Source organism: Propithecus coquereli, unplaced genomic scaffold, assembly GCF_000956105.1.
Source record: "Propithecus coquereli isolate 6110/MARCELLA unplaced genomic scaffold, Pcoq_1.0 Scaffold88, whole genome shotgun sequence".
Taxonomy (NCBI): Eukaryota; Metazoa; Chordata; class Mammalia; order Primates; family Indriidae; genus Propithecus; species Propithecus coquereli.
The window spans coordinates 747,941-771,295 of record NW_012155062.1 but is presented as its reverse complement, the minus strand read 5'-3'; the positions used below and the strand labels follow the sequence as shown (position 1 = coordinate 771,295).

Here is a 23,355-nt window from a genome sequence, read left to right as displayed (position 1 = left end):
ACATGGTCTAAATTAAGGAGGAAGAGAAGAAAGATTAAGAAGCAGTGTCCTGGTGACTGAGTAGGTGGAGGAGGAAAGGGGGACAGCCAGGTCCAGATCATTTCCAGGTTTCTGGCCCAGGGGTGTAGTGAGAGGATGCTATGTTCTTCAGGGAAAACAGATGGAATAGTAGCTATCTGCTGTTTCTGCCTACACAGTATTCACCCTCTCTTCTTTTCAACATTTTCTTTTTACAAACCACCCCTTCCCTGCTCTCAAGTCACACGGTTTAGGAGGGTTTTGCGGACCACTTTCCCACGCACTCATCCGCCCCCCGCACCTCCACTCCTCACACACACCACCCTCCTCTTCCAACGGGCTCCAGGACTGGGCACATAATCAAAGCCAAATCTACTGGCATGGTCCAAATCTCTGGCCATAGGAACTACTTCAGGCATGCACATGCAATCAAAGTGGTCTAATTTAAGTTAATCCTAAATTCTCTTTTTCTGCAGGGGTTAAGCCTAAAGCAGCAGATGACAATTTTGCCACCATTGAAGATGAGAAGAAATCAGAACTTGCCCCATTCTGAACTCTTCCTTTACTGGAGCAAATATGTGCCCCTTCCTATTTGAGCAAGTATAAAGTGGGTTTCTCTCACTTGCAACCAAGGGTCCCGACACATACAAGGAGTAAAGACAAATGTGTTTCAATAAAGAAACAAAGTTTATTTTTATGAGTAGTGGATGAAAAAGCCCTACTTTACTGTGACAAGAGTGCCTTAAAACATTTAAGTCTACAAAAGGCACTTAGGGACTTTATAGCAAACTCTACCCTGAATAATGAAAAGCCAGACCAGCCTGTTTCAGAAAATGTTACTGCATCAGACAATGGCACATCCACTCATTCAATTAACATTTACTGAGTATCTTCAGGGTTTTTAGACTTGTGCAATAAAAACTATGAAAGTGTATTCTTGCGTCTGAGCTGGTCCATCCAAAGTTGATCCATAAAGAGCAGCTGTGTTTGCCGTTCAAGCTAATTATGTGAAGTTAGAGAGGCCAGGTGTTTCTGTCTGGCCCACCAGCTGCACTCGGTGGTAAGGGCACCATCTGAATTTCGGTCTGGCCATCTATAAAATGTGGCTGGTGAAGCAGCACCTTGAATGAGCTTTTAGGTGAAAGACAGAGCAGAATGTGTTTAGAATTCCTCTCCCCTCCAATAAAACGTCCACTAACATTTACGGAGGAGTCTGGATAAGGCATGGTGCCAGGCCCTCTTTCCTTTCTTTACTTTCCATGAGAAAACTCCACCTTAAGCATGGGTCCAGTTGTTATTAATGCACCTCCATCTCTATGTAAATATGCCTAAATTGTTACCTCCTGCCCTATGTGCCTCCCCATGGCCAGGCCCAAATAAATATTCATGTGTCCACCTGTGGTGAGCATTTGTTGGTCACTCTGTATCCCCCCTCACTTCTTGTGATGGCAGTGCACCAATGTCCTTTGAGGGAGCACCTACCGACTTCCCACTGTGTGCTGTCAGTCGATGCTTTGGCTCAGGGGTGTGCTCAGGGGTGTGTGTGCTTCCTTGTATTCTGTTGCCTTACAACTAAAGAAACTTAATTACGTACAATAGTCGACTGCGATTTAAACACTAAACAATAGCTAACGTTAATAGCATACTCTGCAACCTATAGAGTGCTCCCTCTCACATTCAATTTATCTCTTTAAATCAACCTTTCTGGAACTGAATTTTTCTTCTCCCCCCAAATAAATCACTTACTGATTTCTTCATTTCTCACAACAGCATAATCATTTTTTCAGTCACTTGAGATTTTTAAAATCTCAGAATGGTTTTGACTCTCGGCTTTCACTAACTCCCTATAATCTGTCATCTAACCCTAGTTATGGGATCTCCCAGATCAGTGCCTTCCTTTCCATTCTCCCTGTTCTCCATGTTTTGCAGAGCCTTCCTCAGCACCCAACAATGCTCTCCTGACTCTGCCACCAGCCTACTGTCTCCAAACCATCCCACTATCAGAAAGATGTGGCTAAAATTTTATTATCATTGTGTCACACCTCTTCTACCTGTGGTTTATAGAACAAAGATTATAGGACAATGATGTACAGGGAAATTCCTTGATTAACCTAAATTCTGGGCTGTCCATAAGTAGCCTCCAGCTCTCTCCTAATTTACATTACATTATTCCCAGCAGAAAACATCTGCTAGAAACAAGCATCCTCAAACATATAGTAGATTGCAAAAAATAGCTATATATTTTTCCAGCTCCCTATCATCATATGTGGAGCCTTTCTATACCCCTTGAATCTGGGGTGACCTTCTGATTTGATATGGCTAATGGAAGAATAGCTAATGTGATACAAGCAGAGGTTTACAAGTCGCTTTTGCATTGGGAGTTGTTTTTTGCTCTTAAAACACTGTTTGACTGCTGTGTAAAGAAGCCCATGGTAGTATGCTGGAGAATGAGAGGTACATGTTCCAGTCACCTGTTAACCGGGCCAACAGCCTGACAACTGCTAGACATATGAGTGAAGCCATCCAAAATTATTCCATCAGCTGACTGAAGATGCCTGAGGGAATACAACCAAGAATAGCAAAAGAACCATCTTGCTGAACCCAGCCCAGATTGCTGACTGCCAGAATCATGAGTTGTAGTAGCTGTTTTAAGTAACTGTATTTTGGGGGATTTGTTATGTATCAATATATAACTGATATAACATCCAAACTGATTCTGTCACTTTCTCCTCAGAATTTTTTTTCAATTACTGTTTAGTGTCTTGAGTATTCAATTATAAAATGTGTTCTTTAATGCTTTGCATCACTATTTAACTTTTCATGGGTCCTATCTCCCCCTTAAATTTTCCTCGTGAAGAGACTATTCATTTTATATTGTTATATTACACATATGCACAAAGTGAATACACAATAACTATTTAGGAATCAAGTACTTTTCCAGGGCCCAGCTATCAATCACATCGACTGACAATCATTATTTCAAACACATACTTTGATCATTACTTTTTTAAGAGTTTTAAAAAAGCTGATAAGATGCAAACCATAAAATATAAAATCTAGTCATCTAACTTATATAAAGTACAAAATCATGAATAGTATATATTATATTAACAACCAATTTATTGATTAATTTTCAGTAAATTGCTTCCTGCAAGTGAATCTCTATACCAATCAAAGGGGTACAAAAAAACAAGTATAGAAGAGTAAAAGTTTCACAGAAGCAACTATTTGATTTTCACCAGGATATTATTTTTCTCCCAAGACACAAATTTCTCCTACGTGGTTTGCAACTGTAACCTGACAGACTGCCAAAAACAAAGCTTCTATTCTAAGAGTGTTACTGATTCTCTTGTTGCTGTTCAATTAGATTTTGCATTTAAAAGAGCGATTCCCTTGTGTTTCTTATAATGATGCACCTGCTCCCTAGGAGATTTCCTTTTTTGACAAGAAATGCCTTAAATTTGGCAAGAAAAACAGCTCCAGGCTTTTTCTGATACTATCGAAGATCATTTGTTTGTACTAGATGTTCGTGTGGGTTTCCCTCCTCTTAAGAGCAATAAAGTACTGCTACAATTCCTTCCAAAACGACAGCACACACAAAGTTCTTGGCCTCTGTTCTGCATTTCCACTGTACACCTGCAGCAGAACAACTGCCTGGAATTAGCAAAGCTGTGACACAGTAGACAGAGAAATTCATTTGCTTTAGTCACTTCCTTTTGGACATCAGCAAATGGTACATGTCAAATTAATGAATGCTGCATCATTTCAATTCTCCTGTCTGTAACCTTTCTTCCTGAAATGTTTCCTACGGAGAAAATGAAGTTTATGTTAAACACTATATCCTTTCTTTTTAAATCCCATTTTGTATTTTATTTCTAACTGAGATGTCCAAAGATCCACAAGAAAAGCACCATCTTTCTGATTCTAGACCTGGGAATGCACACATATTTGGCTATAGGTAATCCTCAGTTAATACTCCCTTCCGGAGAGATTTCTAATCAGTACCAAAATGTCACATCTTTTCCAAATAGTTTTAAAGACACCTTAAAGATGTCTCCCTACACTCTAAGCATGCTGAATTAATTTAACACTGAGATGCATCAGAAACAGCAGTAGACTTTCTCTCTCAAATGTGTACACATTAGCATACTGCTTTCCTATACCTTGTTCTCTTTGCCTTTTAAAATTTCAATATGTACAAATGAAATACAGATTTCAACCCATTCCCAACTGGGATGTCTGCTCCATAATAAGAGAAATAGGTTTTGTCTTCCTGTATATCCAGGAACGAAAGTGCTTGAAAATTACGTGTTTAGAGTGACACCCTGGAGAACTGATATGCTCTGCACACATGTAATCCTCATAAACCTCCCCAGACAGCCCTTATTTCATTTTGCACACTGCACCCTGGCCGGGCTCCACGGCACGTGGTGTGTGGCGAGACCGTCCTGCAGTGGTTCTCCTTCCTCTGGGCTCTTTGATGGGCACTTGTCAGTAATAGCCAAGAGCAGTGGGGCCCAGCCCCCAGCAAGTGAAAAAGGGACACCGACAGTAATGCTTCCTTAATTAACTTTCCCAAGGAAACCAACGTTCCCACAGGAAAAAACAACACGTTTCCCCTCTCCTAGCGGTCCATTGAAAATGAGCAACAATGCTGTTGCTTTTTTGTTTCCTAAAGACTTTCTTCGCTGCAAGCAGTAGCTTGTTCCTCAAAGAATGCTAGTATTTCCTGTGGAAACTGTATGGCTGCCAGTAATGGCTCATAATTTTCCCTCTTTTCTTTTCGTAAAAATGAAATAAACAAAACGTGGCATTTGACAATGGCCAAAATTGTGCTCGCCCCACTTACCACCTGCAGATGAAAGTCATCACCAAGAAAGAAGGCCAAGAGAGAAACAGCCCCGCTGAAATCGCCGCGGACAAGCCCCGGACCAGCACAGCGCGGGAGGGAGGTCGGAGCCGGGCTGGACGGGGCAGCGGTGCCGACGGGCGAGGGGCTCCCCTGGGGCGGCGGCAACACCAGGCGTCCCTCTTCAACATTACTGTTACTGCTGCTAGCACTGTTGCTATTACTATTACTTCGCCCCTCCTTACCTCAGCTCCCAGGAGCCGCGGCGCTGCCCATCCCTGCTGCCCATAGGATCCCGGGGGCAGCAAGAACAGTAACCACACGAAGCGGGCAAAGGAAAAGAACAATCCTTTGGAAACCGAGGCGGGGGTTGCCCCCTCCCCTCAGCAAAGCAGCCGCTCGGCAGCCCCCGCCGCCGCCACGGTTACTATAGAGACCTCCCCCTAAACCCCTCCCGCACAGGCGCCCCTGCTGCCGGAGCAGCGGGGACTCGCGGCACAAAGGGGGCCCGGGGCTTGGGGAGAGCAGGGGCGACACCCGCCGGGTCGCCCGGTGCAAACTTGGAAAGGCTGAGCCTCCCCGCGGCGTCCGCTCGGGACCTGGACTCACCCGGGGTGCCGGGCGCGCCCGCAGCTCCGGAGCGCGAGAGGACTGACGGACCGACCGACGGACGGACGGCGGCGGCGGCGGGAGCAGGAACAGCCACGGCGGGAGCGGCGGGCGGCGGAGGCGCTGCCGCGGCCCCGCTACGTCACAATGCGGCCCCCCAACGGGCGCGCGCGGGCGGCGGTGGCCGGGAGCCGGCGCTGGGGACTCGGAACGCGGCGCGGGCGCACTGCCGGGGACGGGGGCGCGGCCACCACCGCCACGGCTGCCGTGCGCCCCTGCGCCCGCCCCCGGCCGGCGAGCCCGGCGCGGCCCGACTGACAGCGACCCTCCCCGCGGCGCCCCCGGCCCGGCCCACGCCCCTCCCGCGCCCTTCCTCATCCCGCGTCCCGGCCGCCCGCCGGCCCCTGTCCCCGAACCTGCTCTTTCTTCCTCACCTCCCGCGCTTCCACCTCCTCTGCTTCCGCGTCTCCCCGGCTGGGCTTCTCCTCTCCTCCCCGCCTACTTTGTGTTCCCGCTTCCCACTTTCTCTCCCTGCCCACCCCCCTCGCTTTACAGCCTCTCCCCCTGGACATGAAATCGCCCCCTCGCGTGGCCCGAGCGCCAACCGCTGCCACCTCATGGGTCCCCCAGCCATTCCAGGGCTCCAGCATCAGCCGGGAAAAGAGACTGGGGAAGGGGGAGCACGGAAGGTGGTCGTGGTCCGGGAGCTGTTGTGTCTGGGAAGCCTCTTGGCAGACTGTTTTGCGTTGGCACCGAGTCTTCACCCCCAGCCCTCCCCGAGGACTTCGCCGAGGAGCGGAGAGCGAGGGGGCTTTGCCCGGAATGTTCTGTGCTTAAGTGTAGGTGGTGGATGGAGGAGATTTTGGTTTGAAATAATGGTTTTTTAATTCAACGTTTTAAGTACCAGTGGTCCTACAGCAATATTTACTTTTTTGTCTCTTAATTGTTGGGGGGTGGGGGGGCTGATGGATGAGACGTCAGCAACGCCTCCAGTGGTGACTGCCTCTTTTCTAATTTCCGAAATGAAATCAGAGGGAGTGGAAGCATTTATGGTAACGTTGGCTCACGACCGTCTCGCTGTTGCCCTCTGGAAAGCTTTAAATGGTTTTTAAGAAATCTTTTTCCCAGGCGAGATGACTCGGAGAAGTTCACTCAGCAGAGCCATTGAGGACCACACTCTTGTTCCAGGGGGTGGCTGCTTGCCTGAAGCTGCCCCAGAGAAAAGTACAAGGAACTAAGTCCTGGTCAATTTAGGGGCATCCTTGTGCCCTTGCTCGTTCCGGGAGACAAGAACGGCGCCAAGATCCTGGAGAGCCCAGCACTATCTGGATAGTGGCATTGGAGACGTGTGTCTGGTGTGAGCCTTTCACCGAAAACATATTTCCAATAGAAAGGAAGGACACGTGGTTGTTTAAAAACCTGGGTTCTCTGGGCATCCAGTGTGACCGCACGCAGTATGTATGGGTCACAGGCTGCTCCGTCAACATTTCAGGAAAAAGGCAATTGTAGGACTAGGGGGGCATGGCTGGAGCAATGCTTGTCCTGGACTTATTTGGACTAGGACCATAGTCACTGAAATAAGGACTACCTAGAACGCCAGTAGAAGACATTTCACATGCTTCTAATTCCATTTCCTACTGAAACATGAAATTTCTCTCCCAGCTTTTGACATTAACAGCCAAGAGCATGTCCTACAGTGCTGTCATTTGTTTATAGTAATTTATCACGTATAAGACTTTAAGTACATACATGGAAAGTGGCTTCACGATTTTAAAAATACGCATTATTCCTCAGTAGAAAATATAAAATCGGATGACATCATATGGCACTAAAAATACTTGAAAATATTGAGTTTAATTTGCTCACATCTGGATAAAATAAAACCTTTCTTTCCTTTTTTTTTTTTTTGCCTAGTGTAAACTCTGAGAAAAGCAAGATGTCGATGGAATTGGTGTCACCCTTGATGTGATCCACAGAGAACATATTTTCATTCCCATCCTCTTAAATATTTTGACATCCTGGTTTTTGAAAATCACATTTTAATTTATTGATAGAATCATTTATTGAAGAATTAGAAATGGCTGTCTCCTTTCAGCTGTCCTAAACATCCGTTAACTCTAACAATGAGCCAGGTGTTAGCACAGTAGAAATGATTCAACAAGAAGGGGTCTGGTTGTGTTGTATGAACAGAAAATGGATTGTCCTGGAAAAGCAAGTTTTCTGTTTTTGCGTAGCCAAAGGAATAGCATGCCATGGTGTAAAAGAACCCTCTTTGGGTTGTTGTTGTAGATATTTTCCTCTATTTTTCATAGTTCTTTTGTTATGTTTTTTTTCTGTTTGGAACATGTTTTTGATTACATATTTACCATTGTTTCCATGTGATTATTTTTACACTGTTTTAAATCTAGGCTTGTATACACTTTCCCACATAGGCTGTGAGTTTGCTTTTGTTTGGATTGTTTATTGGTTTGCTTCTCCTATGCAAATCCTTGCCAAATCCAAACCACAAATTGATATACCATCATGTGGAAGTAGTCTGTCAGTTGCTTCTTACTGACAACCAGTCTCTGACACTGTTTTCTAATCAAGCAGCTGCCTCTACAGGCTAGTTAGTACCAATGAAGTGGCTTAGCAGACACAGCCCAGGACTGTTTACCCTTTTTTAGAATAGCCCCCACCCATGCCTGCCACAGCATGGGGTGTGTTCCTCTTAGAGCACTTAGCATATTTCTGCTTCTTGTCTGTTTCTAGTCCCGTTGTGTTCAACTGTCAGTTCCCATCATGATGACAGGGAGTACATATTACTCATACTTGGATCCTCAACGCTGAACACATTTTAATACTCAGAGTTAGCTACCGAAAATAATTAGTACAGAAGTGCATTTCACTGTGTATCATCTGCCAAAGAGCTGCTGTGTAATTGTTCATTCAATTATTACAATTAAACATCTGCCTCTTCTATCCATTTACCCAATTTCTATAACATATATTTCTAAAAATTGGATAAAACTACCAGATACTGCCAATGATCAGACAGAAAAGTATTCTTTACTTTTTCTATATTTTAAGTGTAGATTTTACTCAAGGAAACATCCAACTCTGTAGTAAAGTCTCAGATTTTTTATTCTCGGTGCTGAGCCTGGGTCATTGAAGAGCGATGTGTGAGGTCCTTTTTGATTTCTGGTTGGAAACTACAATTCGGTTGGGTCTGGCTACTCTTACTCTGAAGCCAAGTTTGTTTTATTTGCTTGGCTTCCACCATATATAAGCAATTGTAAGTTATTTATATCAAGAATCAGACTACACATTTTATGCAAATGAGATTGTATCAGTCAGGATATGTTAGGTTATGCTGTGGTAACAAACAATCCCAAAGCAACAACCCAAAACTTCCACAGATTAATAAAAATGTATTTCTTGCTTTCACTATGCAACAATTCCAGGTGGGCTGGATCTTTGCTTCACATCCTTCTCACTTCTGACTCCAGCCCAATGGAGCAGCCACTAATAGCAATATTGCTGATCACTCTAGAAAGGGGAAGAAATCTCTGGAGTATCTTACACCAGGAATTAAATGCTTCAGCTTAGAAGTTATACAGGTCTATTTTGTTCATAACTCACTGGCCAGAACTAGTTGTGTGGCTCCACCCAATCACAAGAGGACAAGGAAGTACAATCCTGCAACAGACCCAGAATACCTGGTAAGTATTAATATGAAAAAATATGAACACGTTGCACTTCATTGTAGATATTACAAAGCATGAGAAAATCCCCTATTTTACATAAAAGCCATAGAGCATATGTATGAAAATTGATGCTGAGGAGAAGTATGAATTCTATAGCAGTTTTAATTTTTGAAATAACCACCAAAACAAGAGTAAAAAAATGTGGACTTTGACAAAGAATGATTAGGAACCCAGTTTTTGAATATTTTTCAGTTTCACAAAGAAAGGAATGATTATAGAGAAACATAGAATTACCCAGTTTTCTACCAGATATTAGGACATCTTCACCTTTTCTCCCTCCTTTCCACATCCTTTCCCCTGAATATACCTTCTTCATCTTATACTTCTTTAGATCAGAGCTCATCTTTGTCACCCCGTGTGACTTTATGTGCCTGAGCCCAGTGTGATTAAGAATTTGACATTCCTCACCTGACCTGTTTTCTATGGTCATTTTTTTTTTTTTACTTTTAAATTGTTATTTTCCTTCAATATTCTTTTTTTCTTTCTTCTTGGGCCAAGTTTTAGCCTTTTGCTTCATCTTAGCACCTGCAATAAAGTTATAACTGGGGAGAGAGATGAAATCCAAATCCAGCAGTTTAGCTGCTTATAATATAGCAGCTTTAATAAAAGATTTGGTGTAGAAGGAATTTTATGGATTGTTATTCTGATTCCCTGAGATTATACTGGGATTTCAATTAATCCTATTACTTTGCTTTACATATTCTTATATATCATTAGAAGTTTTGTTGTCATTGTAAATGGAAACAATTAAACCATATGTAAAAATACAATCAGATCAATGTGTTTTGCTATGTGCTATGAGGCAGCCTGGGGCAAAAATACAGAGAGAATATCCTCAAGGCACTAAGGGGTTTTCTGGAAATCATCTGACTGGGGACTATGATCTGTCCCCATGCTCATTTTTGGTCATGAGTTATTATGAGAGAGCACAGGTGAGTCTGTAAAGCTGCTGGAATACAGAGAGAAACTATGAATTCCAAATTCTATACAGGCAGGAAATGTACAGCCTGATTGGATTTAACTACACTTACTTTAACCCAATAGCTGGATTTTTTCAGGTTAGCACTGAAGTTGTCTTTGGTTCGCTCTTCACCTTGGCTCTGAGAGACTCTCTGCTCATCCTCATTAAGCTTCATCTGTAAACTTTCAGTTTTGATTTAAAAGTGGTATTTCTACAGCTACCTGAGCCCCAGTTGACTGATCTCTTTTCTCAGGGATGCTACCCACATTGCTTCCAACAGGTTGCTTTTTCCTGGATACTTTTGCTGAAAAGCCTTTTCCCTCCCAAGGTGGCTTGTTGTTTTCAGGTCTATTTGAGTGACTCCTGTTGGGTCACATCACATCTCCCTATCTGCCCATGGAGTCTGAATCAGGTTGTCAGTACAGTGGTGAAATCTACCTGTGCTTCCAGAAAACACTGAGGTTTGAGAAATATCCTCAACTTCTTTTTGTGTTCCAGAAAATGGCTCACCACAAAGAGCCATCTTTGCTTGTATGACTTAGATAAAATTCTCTGCCCACTCTTTCTCATGACTCTCAGAAGATTCACAGATGACTACCTTGTTTACTTATGACAAGGGCAAACACAGACTTTTCCCTTTTTGCCTGAACATGCTGATAAAACCAGATGCAGACCCTCCAATTTCCCATTCTTTATCTCATGAATGATTAGCTGAGATTAAAAGAGTCCCTCGGAAACTTACTAGACACAGAGATATTTCCTCTTCAGCTAACTGACCTATTCTTTCCCTGATTAAAAACAACCCTAACTGTAAATCATCCCAACTGTAACTTGTCTATTCCTCCCTAAAGACAAAATCAACCTGCAGAAATGCTTTGATATTCAGATTTAGGGTGCTCTTCCTATTGCAAGAGCCTGAGTAAGATCAATCTTATCTGCCTTTTGTTTTTGACACTATCCTTTTCACCCTTTGAATTCTATGGTTTCTTTTTCTTATTTTCATTAATAGCTACTTAAGTCACTAATGTGACTTGATATCATGGATCTGTTATTAAATCATAAAAAAGTTATCTCTAAGCAAACTTATAGTTAACATTTTTGTTTATAAGGGAAATACCTCATACTCAGCAATAATTGAGGAGTGTTTAAAATCCTTCAAATTATATAGCATTATTATTAAACTTTTTCTTACATTTATGTTTTCTATTAGTGAAATACATAGCCCTCCAAATCAGAGTATTCTTCCTAGCGATAAATGAAAGTACTATATACTTGCTGAATGCTCACCCTATCTGCTTTCATAACATGATATATGTATAACAGTATTTCAATGACTAAATACTCTACCAGATTGGATGCTATGCCATGGGATTAATATAACAAGCTTCCAAATTAGTAATTTGCCTGCTGGGTTACACTATTTCCCAACTTGGGCCAATAGTACAGAAAGATCCTTGACCTAGGATACCCAGCTTTCAACAGCTGGTATATCTCACAGATTAAAGACCACATAGGGGATGGAGATCCTCAGGAGGGGGGGTACCTGTAGTTTCCCTCCCAGAATAAAACCAAACATCATCTGGGGCAGTCTGACCCCGACTAGGGATTTCCATTTTCAGGGGGGAAAAAAAAGGGAGTAAGTTCATTTAAGACTGAAAAACTGGGAAGTCTTATGAGATTCATATTTCATAAACATGTATTAATAGTACTCAGGCAAGGGCATGTTTAGATACTAGAGATTTCACACGTGTGCGTAAACACAGATTATATCTCTAACTGAAGGTTTTGGTATTTGAAATGAATTTGATTACGTTGTTTTAAAAAGGAATTCTGGTCAGCTGAGTGTGATTAAATGATTTGAAGAGGAATGCAGGTCAACTTCTGAACACCATGCCACATCCTTATGGACCTGCCACAGCTGCAGACTATGAAATCTATTAAAATGCATTCCATTGATTACGTATCAATTGTAACTGTACTGTATATTTAATTACATCTGGTCCTATAGGCAACCATGAAGTCTCCTCTCTTCATTTTGATCATTTTACTATAGCATATAATCAATGCTTTGATATTACTATGATATAAATGTGGCTTTAGTTGGATTCAGAGTTTCTGTTGTCTTTACAAGTAATTCACATTTTTTATTACCTATTCTAACTTAAGACCAAGGACACGCATTTGGAAATAATTAGATAGGTTGATACACATGCTTATGAAATGGAAAAAGGGGATTTAGATCTTATGGGGATTAAAGCTATAAATGACTTTAGTCTCTGGCTTTATCTTTAAGCAGCTTTTACTGGGTTAATAGAACAGCAACTTTTTCCCTTTGGATAAGTTATGCAAAGACATTAGAATTGGTTACCTCTAAGCAGCAGCAGAAAGCTGTCAGTGAATGGAATGATTAAGTAATTATAATCTCCCCTGTTCCAAAGCAGAATAAATTCTATTTCCAAACAGTTTTGGCGAAGAAAGACTAGTTCTGAAAATGAAGTCAGGTTTTCAGTTTTCTTAGATATGACTATTTTGTGAGTTTGACTGTTTTCTCCAAATTTATAGCTTCCAGTATCCAATTCCCTGGCCTGGGGACATATGGTCCTCTTTAGAAAAGAGAAAGAATAAAAAAAATAAAAAACAAGGAGAAAAATGCTAAATACATATTGAACTAGGTGAAAAAAAGCTGATGGCTCATAAAAATATGTTCCTTGTGACTCATAGGGAATTTTTAAAAAGTGGTTTGTGGCAACAGAGAAAGATATAATTGTTGATAGAATAAATGCTTTTAAATTCAAAGTCCAAAGTAGCCCTATAGTGTAAAGGGATTAAGCATATTGACCTAAGAGTCAGACTCCCTGGGTTCAAACCTCAGCTTTACTTCTTACTTTATCTTCAAAGTTATTTAACGTGACCAGGCTTTAGTTTCCTCAGCTACAAAATAGGATACTAATAGTCTCTACTTCCAAAGATCGTTATGAGAATTAAATAAGCTAATATTTTAAAAGAATTTATAATTAAACACATTACGAGAATTAATGTGTTTGTTAGCCAAATAAACTCTACAAAGCCTATGGCACCTGGGTGAATTCACTGGCACTATGGACTCTGGAGCCGAGTGCTGGCTTGCTGGCGGTAAATGTCTCTATTTCTCTGCTTGTATCGTGGCATTAAACAGAAGAGAAATCTTCGCTCCTTAAACCACAATAGTAGTACATCTTGGATTCTTATGTGTTGTGTGTATAGTTGTTCACAACCCTACTTTTATTATAATCACTTAGATTATGTGAAACGTTATTTGAAAAACCTTTTAGTTCATGTTTAAGTATTGCCATTGGTTCTCTGGCAATTTAAGGCTTTTTAAATCCTCCCTTTTGATATTTAACTTTGGTTTGTAAACAGCATTTAACATTCTACCCAGACCTCCAACAGTGATTTGACTAACAATTCAGGAACAGATATAAGGGAACAATTTTCAAAAATAAAACATCTTTAATGAGAGGTGTATCATCAGCATTTTTAACTCTAAGACTGAATGTATTAACAATATGATTTTGATATGTTTGCCATTAATGTGATATAACTGGAAAAATATGCTTCTTGGGAAAATAAAAAGTACTTTGTTATGCATTTATTCAGCCAATATTCTTGAGCACCTGCCGTGCACTGGGCACTGTGCTAATTGTTTAGGATACACCCAGGTGAACACAACAGACCCAACAGACTGCCCTTATGGATAATAAACAAGTACATTTCAGTGTTGCTAGGACCTATGAAAGCAAAAACCAGATAGCTGTGGCAGAAAATAAAGACAGGATTTAATACAACATTGGGTGGTCAGGGAAGACCTCTGAGTTTTGAAGAACCAGAAGCAGCCAATGATGTGAATGACAAACAGGAGTATTCCAGGGAGAGGAAGCAGCTTGTACTGCTCAATGTCTATCCACCAACCACTCGGAAGCCAAAATCTATGAGAATCATAAATAATCAGGTAGATATTTTTAAAAATTTTCATTATCTAATATGGAATTTAACTTAAGAATTTTGACCTGGAAATTTGAAACACTTCTCCTCGTCTCTAACATTCCATGTTTTCTAAAATCTGTCATGACTTAGGAAATGGCTTATAGTGGCTATATTGGCTAAGGAAAAAGAACTTGGAATCTTGGTACAGATGTGAAGAAATAAGGATTAAAAAAAATTGCTGGGGGGGTGAGGCAAAAAGAAAAAAAAAATTGCTATGTTCACAGCATCCTGAACTACTCAGAACTCTGTAGTATTACACAAAAGGACCATAAATCCATAGCAAATACTTGGACCCTACAGAGTCCTTCCAGGGCTGCACTGTTTAACACGGTAGCTACTAGCCGCATATAGTTGTGAAGCGTTTGGAATTTAGCTAGTCCAAGTCGAGATGTGCTATGAAGGTAATATATACAGTGGATTTCAGTGTCTTAGTAAGGAAAAATAATGTAAGCTATCTCATTAATAATTGTATAGTATTCAGATAAATTGAATTAAATAAAATATTTAAAATTAGCTTCACCTGTTATTTTTATTTTTAAAAAAATCTAGCCACTAGAAACCTTAAAATCACATATTTCACCCATATGGTATTTCTATTGGCCAGCTCTGTTCTTGGGAATGTGAAAAATCATCCCGTCATACCTGCTCCCTAAACATCCATCCCAAACTGTTCTGTCAGAATGATGGCAGTGTTGTTAAAAGGGGGAGAATGGGTGGATAACCATCTACAGGTTTGCAGGGACAGTAACAGATGGAGGTGACAGTTACGCAGCATTGGAAAAATTGATGTTTAGTAGAACTCTCATCAATAAATGCCAGGAGGAAATTACTGATGTACTCTGTAGATGTTCCCAAAGAAGGAAACTGAGAATATTAAAAATAAAACAAAACCAAACTATTTTATGCTTGTGTTCAGTGACGAGGGACTGCAGAATATATTGTCCTTTTGATCTATTGTGTTTTTTCAAATAGAAGGAGAGCATGCATGATTCTCCAAACGTATACTCAACCTCCCTCCCTCCCTCTCTCTCTCAGTCCAAAACAACGAAACAATCAGAAAATAAGCCTTTGCAGTCAGTGGGTTAAGCAGTGTGTATTTCGCAAACTTCATAAAAATAGTCTCACTCAAAGTAGACTAAGCAACAGATGTTGATGATACTTAACATGAGCTGAAGACAGAAAAACACTATCGTATCTTAATATTTGGCTGGAGGAAAAATCTTTTCCCTTTAAAAGATCTGTGTAAATGCGTCCGTTAGCAAACTGGCTAATACGTCAGGCTTCAAAGTGACTGGGCTGTATGTACACTTACTGTTTTACTAATCCTCTGGCTTCCCCTGTTTTGAGATGGTTACAGAAAAGTCCACTGGGGGATATTTTCCCCTTGGCTTTCACACTTGGCAGAGGAGTTCACTGTCCTCTGCTCTTCCTCACATTAGTTATAAAGCTGTTTGTCATCTCCAGTATCCGGAACACCTGCTTTTTAAAGGACTGCTGGCTCAGGAAAGAGAACATAAGTTATTTTTATGCAATAACTTGCCAGCTGAAGCCTTTTTAAAACTGTATCTGAAACAGTGTATTTTCTTCCCCCATAATCAAATAAGGTACCTTAAAATCAGAATTTTTCATTTTACCGGAATTTCCTTTTGAGATAAATCACTGAGAGGCAAGTGGCAGGAAAGTTGGGCAAACCAGAGGAAAGGGGGATCCTTTTGCTCATCACAAGACACACAAACACAAAAACCAGGTCTTCCCATCCAGTGAGAAATTTTTAGAAGAAATTATAGAGACTCGAGGCAGGGAAACTTTCAAAACTTTAGGAAGACCAAGAAAATGAGGCTGGCTCTGTTACTTCTCCATATGAAATGAGACACATTTAAAATCCCATGTTTAGCCTGTATCTGTTGTTTCTGCTGACTTAGCAGACCACCTCCTCTCTTTGAAGGGCTATTATCTTTTTTCTTATGGGAACTCCCCTTTCCCCAAGTGATAGATGGATTGCCATAGGGGTGAGCACATGACCAAGACTAGCCAGTCCAAGTCTCTCCTCCTCTCGGCCTGGTGATAGCACAGGGACAGGGCATGGGTTGGAGATACTGAAGAAGAGGCATTCTTTCTTGTTGTCTCACGTTTGTTAGCTCAGGGTGCGCTGTAAGTCTGAGGCAGCCCTGGTTGCCATCTTTGCTACCCTGAGGGACAGGCTGGTTGAGAATGAAATCAATATAGAGACAAGCAGCACTGAGAAGTGGAAAAAGAAACTCTTGAAAAAATTTAAGCCCCTGGATTTCTTGCTTATATGATCACAGAATTTCCACCCAGTTTCCCTTTTTGGCATAAACTAGTTTGAGTTGGGTTTCTGTCTCTTGTTACTGAAAGATTCATGACTAATACACAATATTTGAGTGCAAATAAAAACTGTGATAAAAGAGAAACAAATGAAGGAAGAAAAAAAGAATAAGAGCTCCCAAAGTGGGGAACAAAAAGAGGAAAAGTAGAGGTGATTCAATATTTTCTCTTCCTTTCTTTCAATGTGTTAGCAGAAACCACACACACACACACGCACACACACACACACACGCACACACACACATAAATTCTAAAGAGAAAATATCAATCTTAACTTATCCACTAGAATCGAACACAAACTAATTACAATAAAATTAACTACTCCTGGCAATGCAAGTGGTCTGCATACAAAAGTGCAAAGTTTTGAACTATACCTCTCAGCTTGTTCCATATTATTTTTTCTATTTCACCATTTTCCCCTTTTTCAATAAAAAATTAATTGGCTATTTTTAGAAGTTCATAAACTAATGTGTCCTCATTTCTAAAAAATGTAAATAACAAAGAAGCCTATTCAATAAAAACTAAAAATCCAAACCTTACTCTTATCAGACCCATTCTTCAAGTGCGTCCTTGAGTATACTCCTTTTCCTTGCATATATCAAAACATATTTCTTTTTTTAACAAAAAATGAAATCAAAATATATATCTTGTTCCCAATTTAATTCTTTGTATTTTTGACAATTTTAGGTATCTTATGGGCGTCCTTTTATGCATAGACTTATAGACAACATCATTTTATCTAGTGGTTGGTTAAGTATTTCAATGTATTGATGGACATTTAGCCTGGCTCTAGTTTTATGTTTTCTTTTGTTATTGCTATTAAACCCAATGATATATAAATAAACAGCCTTCAATATATTCTTATACTTTTCTCTTTTTAAAAATTATGATTACTTATACTATTGTTGCAGCAATTTTCTAATTGCAAACTATAAACTCATGATCAAGACGAGGGCCAGCGCAAACCCTTCATCTTGCACGAATCCTTATGTACTGGGTGTGATGAAATAGGCAGCAGCCAGTGAGGCATGATTTGACATGTGACATGAGAAGAAGCAGCAACGTAAATTGTCTGACCCAGGATCAGGGAGTTCTACACCCACAGCCACGCGGGCACAGCCACCTTCTCTTGTGTTCATGTGTAACATTCAAATCCTGCTCCAGGCTTACGGGTCTTGGCAGATGAGCGACCTCTTAACCTACCTCTCTGCCATTTTCATTGTCAGCCACTGTCAGTTACCACACAAGACAGTTAGTAAAACAGTTCCTCACCTTCAGGCAGATGTCTGTTGTCCATTTGTCTAGATCAAGCGGCTTACAAATATCTCTAATTCTGAATTCTGTGGGGGCATTTGAGTCCTGGAAGGATCGACAATACAATTGCTGCTCTTTAATCAGCCTGGTGGACAGGATTCATTTATTTTATCTTCTTCTCGGAATTCCTTTCTGAGGAAACTTCCAGAGTGTTAAAACAGTTCAATCTTTTCTTTTTTGTTTTTGTATTATTATTAAACCTGTTAGTGGGACCAGCCCTCTTCGGGAGTGGGGGTGGGGTGGTGTATGACATTCAAGGTTGCTGAAACCTGACCCAGTTATCTTTAATATTTTCCTCTATCTTCTTCAGGCAAGAAAACTTGAAAAACAATCCCTTTTGGTGGTGGTCTGGCACCTGGCTTGATTTTCCTTACACTGGCATTTTTATGCCTGAAAGCAGTAAGATAAAATGTGCTGACTGATAGGTAGCCCTCTCCCTGTTTGTCCAGATAACCTGACCGGTACAGGATGTGCAGGTGACTGGCCTGTGACAGCAGAGACACAGCAGGGCACACTGTCATTTCTATTTTATTGTTTTTCTCAATTCTATTGAAAATAAGAGAATAGCATAGTAACACGAGACAGTTTTGTAATGAAATCTCCAAATGTGACAGATTATTTGGCCAAAAAACACTGGCCAATTAAAACACCAAGCCCTGTCTCTGTGTTGACAAGGAAGATAAACTCCTGATGGCAGATTCCTGTTCAACAGGACATTCAGCAAAGAGTCAGAAGCCCACATCAGCCAGACTTCTGTGACTTCTTCCATTTTACTTTGTTGGATAATCATACATGAGCCATAAATGGCTGCCACCAAAGCAAGGTCCCCTCAAGGCCAGCACTGGACTGCAAATTTGTGGGGTAGGCAAAGTTTATGTTGGGTCCCAACCACCCCACTTCTGTTTTCAGTTGCTCTCTGTCCCTCAAAGCAGGCCCTAAGCTCCCTCGCTTCTAGAAACCCGTTGTTTTCGCCCTCGGCCAGGCTGCCCAGGACCCCGCTTTATTGTCTTTGTCGTTAGAGCGGGAATGTGTGCCACTTTGCAGACTTTTCTGTCTCCCCCAACACTTGCCATCGATATGTACTTGATAGGATGTGAAACCAAAGTGATAAACCTACGCAAGTTAAGGCCACTAGCGAGTCCATCTCTTGGGTAACCTGTGTACAGTTAACAGGCTCATCCTGGGTCTGGTTAGGATCTCCTTTATGCAAAAGGAACAAAAATCGTGGTGGGACTTTCGAGCACCTTCTTATGGAAGGTATTTGGTGACAGAGCTGCTTTCAGAAATCCCTCCAGACACACTGGAGGCAGCTCCCCTCCCACACCGACCGAGGCCTGGCCCTCCGTCCGCCCTTCGACAGGAAGATCCTGACAAAGCTGCGACGGTGGCCCGGCCGTCCTTAGCTCTCCTCCCCGCGGCAGGGGAAGAGAGCTCTGCCAGGCAAGGTTCTCCAGCACCAGGCGGCCTCTCGATGCTCTGCAAGAGAGGTAGTAAAAGCTCTTGTGGTTTGAAGTGTGTCGATTTCAGTGATTACTTTCCTCACGCTTATATCTCATTTCCTTCACGGCTAACCTGCCCTTGTCTGGGTGACTAGGTGCGCTGATGGCTTCTCTGGGACCTCGTTTAAATGCCTACCACATGTTGTTCAACGAGGGACCTCAAAAGAAACACGTGTTCGGTCAAGTTGGGATAAAGAAGACAGCGCTGTTCCAACTGACTCAGTTATTACTTTTGTCTCTTTTCACCTCCATCCTATTAATATCTTTTCTGATACCTTCAAATTCTCCGTTTCATACTATGATTGTTTTTTCATTAAACAGTATACAATCTATGTAGTATTTCAATCATATATTCCAAATAGCTACTGAAACTGCAGTGTGGGATGTAATTTTTGATTAAGATAATAGAGAAGAGAAGTTAATCTAAGGTTTTTGTAAAGAAGGTTGTCTGTTTCTCTGTATTCCTTAAATATATGTAAAAATTCATTTCACTGACTATAAAAAATAAAATCCTCTAAATATTTCCCTAAATTCAATTGATAATTAGTACTCTGTCGAATCCCTGTATTTCCATTTGTGTCCTTTTATAAGGTAGTCTGGAATAACCAATTAACATCCTATTACCAAGGGCAGATTTTCCTGGCTACTTAACTATTTTGGACATGCTTCTATCTAAATACAGTGCTTTCTAATTTTTCCATAGGTAAAGATCTTTGTTCAGTTTACTTAGCTTTAGTACAACATAAAGAAAATTTATAGGTACAACATTAGTTAATTTTATATTCAACGAAGTAGTTATTTAAAGGATTAAAGAATAATTGAAGACTTTGATCTGGATTGCAGTAAGCTCTCATGAATCAGTTATAAAAGGAAAATTTATTTACTTTTCACTCGCTTAATTAAATATGTATTTACCAATCATGTTCAGGAGAGAGGATTTAAACAGTGGGGGAAGATTTCACATCTCAAGAAATACAATAAAAATGAGATTGCAGTTATAAATCCCTAATCAGGAGATCTTAATGTTGATGACAGGATATTAGGAACAAGCTAATTGGGAATGTAAGAAAGACCCAGGGTAGGAGAGAGATTTTCAAATCAATTGAGTAAACAATTGGCTGACATTGGATAGATAAGAGAAACTTGTTTCTGAAAGCTGTGTCTTCCCCTTGCTCTCAGTCTGGGAGAGGCAAGATACAGAATGTGAAGTGGCAACAGAAATGAATCCAGGGATTTCGGGTTTCCAGCTGGAGGCTTTGCCATAGGTCTAAATCACCTGCATGGTCTCATCTTATCCTTCCCTCCTTTCTCCTTAAGCCATCTGTAAAGGCAGTGAAACTACCTGTCAGTTTAGTATATTGAGGACATATTTAGGAAGAAGATGGAATTCCTTTCGTGATTTTTTTTAAAAGAAAATACCCTAATGGTCTGGGATTGTTTGGCTGTGAAAGTTGAGTCCCTTCCCTCCCCATACCTGGCCTAAAAGCTTTCCCCACCTAGTAATGTAATTAACTCCCTCTTAGCCACAATGCCTTCTGTAGATTTCTATTACACATATCAGTCTTGAGTTAACGGTAATTTGGCAAGTGATAAAAAAGAGGGTTTTTGCTGTTGATGTTGTTTTGTTTGTTGTTGTCTGCAGTTGCTATGTAGCTTAGGTCCAAGGACACCATTTCCTCCAAGATGTGCCCTGGAAGATAGCATTCACATAGACTGCAAAGGGAGTGCTGCCCCCTACTGTTGTGCAATGACATAAACCTCAGTGATGCTCACTGACACAGGAGAGGCAAAGGAAGTAGGCTGCATAGGCACAGGAATTCAGACAAAGAGACATGCTGATAAACAAACCCCTCTGGGAAATCTGTGACAATATAGGGAAGGGCACTGGGACTGGAGTACTGATCCAGTTTATTTGGATAGTAAAGAAAGGGTGGCTTCAGAAGGCTGGCGACTTGGGGACAATTTCAGGGCAGACATTTCAAATGTGCCTCCACAAATATGCTTCGTTCTGCTTTCCCTGTCACAATAGGTCACAGATCTGTGATTCTCAGAGAACCTGCTCTGAGAAGAGCCCATCCAGACTGAAGGGGACTCCACCTCTCTGAGCCTTGGAAAGGAAATCAAGAGGCTGTCCAAGAGTCGTCACTAATAAATCTGTTTTCCTTAAATTCTCCCTCCCTTTCGTTAATCTCAGCACGAAAAGCTAAAGAGTTGGTCCTGCTATTTAAGATCACAAGTCCAAGAACTGAGCATTATACCGAGTTAATTCAAATGTGTATGTAATGAATTTTAGTTAAATATTCACACTCTTAGAAAAGGATTGAGGAATTAGGTGGAAGAATCAGTTGAACATATTTGGGTTTCTATAGGCAACTGTTTTTTCTTTTTGGCATAATTTTTCAAAAACACTTTAGTTCTTTGTGTCTTGCATATAAAACTGCCTAGACCCTGGAAACATAAGATAATCAGAAAGAAAAATCACTGAACAATAAAGGTGATGAACTTGGCATCAAACTGAGATTAAACATTTTTGACTTCTTTTGCTCTATAAGGAGCCCCTCCCTATTTCAATAAAAGTAAACAAGTCTTTTTTATTTTAACTTAAAAGATTGGAATTAAGGTACTCCAAGCTAATGTGTAATTGATTTCAAATATTTTGCATGTAAAAGAGCCAAGTGAGAGAAGGGCTGGATCAGCTGCAAGAATCATGTGACACCGAAAAAGCAGGCACTTCAGAGAAGGGAGTTTTTCATGGTGCAGCAAACAGAAAGCAGCTGGCCGCCAGCATTCCTCCTCACCCCAGACACTGCACGCTGGAACTGAAGTGCCAGCTTTCTGCGTGTGGCGCAGGGGCTTATCTTTAAATAGTCCTTTTCTCTTGCATTCATCTTTCATCTGTTAATAGGAATGCCCCCGCTCCGATTTTCAACCCCTGAACACACAAAAGGGGCTTAAGACTCGCTGATGAAAGAAATAGTGGCGAATCCTTATTCTCTTGTGCTTTGATGACTAGGTGCCGGGACGTGCCTAAATCACCACGAAGAGGTATAGATCTACAAACTGTGAAAATACAAATCTGTTATAATATTGGATAAAAAACTAGACAGTTCAAAAACAAATGCCTTTGAAACAGGCAATTTTAGCACAAGCCAAAAGATCTGGAAAATTACATCAGGAGCTTGTCTCCAATAGTACCAGGATATAAATCAAAGGCCAAGCATGTTTCAAGCACAAGGAAAGTGTGCAGGTCTGAGGAATGGGAAGATATTTCAGATATTGTAGCATTTGATCCTAACTGTTAATATTGTTTGTTACAGCACAGATGCATTAGTTGGCTGTCAACCTTCCGTATGTGCTGTACAGGGTTTAAGCAGAAGTGAGTGCAGGGACAGGGGACATGATTTTAGGTATCAGGTACAGTTCAAACAAGGAATACATTTTTATCCCATTTGTGGTGCAGCAGAAGTAACGTTGCAGCCTTATGTGACAGCAAATTGTGTTTGGGCTTCCTAAAATGCTCCATCTGGCCCGCCTACCCTCTGCAACAGGATTTTTTGCATATGTATGTAGACAGAGGCTTAATCTGTGTGAATTATGGTAAGCAGACTTGAAGAACAACTTGGGGACTTTACCATTTATACTGACTGAGTACGACCCACAGAAGAAAATTTGTGCTCATTTGTGGCAAGAGTAGGGATGAGTCATTGTCTATCCTCCTCCCCTCACACCCTCAGTTCACAACTGCCACATGGCCAGACCTATTGCATGCACTGTCCTATATAATAGGAAAGAATGGCCGCAGAGAGATCATTCCAGCTTGAGGAGTGAGGACAGTCACCCAGACTTTCAACAGATCTCTTCCCACTTTTCAAGATCATGTGGTCCTGTATACTCTCCCAGCAGTAGGGACGGTGTGATTCACACTGCAATTCACAGGTCTATACAGGGTGGAGTGGGGAATGAGGCAAAGACCTGTGGTTGCTACTGGCA

The 23,355-nt window shown here is 41.1% G+C and overlaps 1 protein-coding gene across 1 annotated transcript in view; it reads right to left on the bottom strand.

The window, feature by feature from the left end:
- Positions 1-5,643, bottom strand: part of SNCAIP (synuclein, alpha interacting protein) — a 145,394-nt gene extending 139,751 nt beyond the window's left edge. The window contains exon 1 of the mRNA XM_012664272.1: positions 5,477-5,643. The gene's annotated coding sequence lies outside the window, so the exon portion shown is untranslated. The remainder of the gene's footprint in view (positions 1-5,476) is intronic.
- Positions 5,644-23,355: the final 17,712 nt, after the last annotated feature.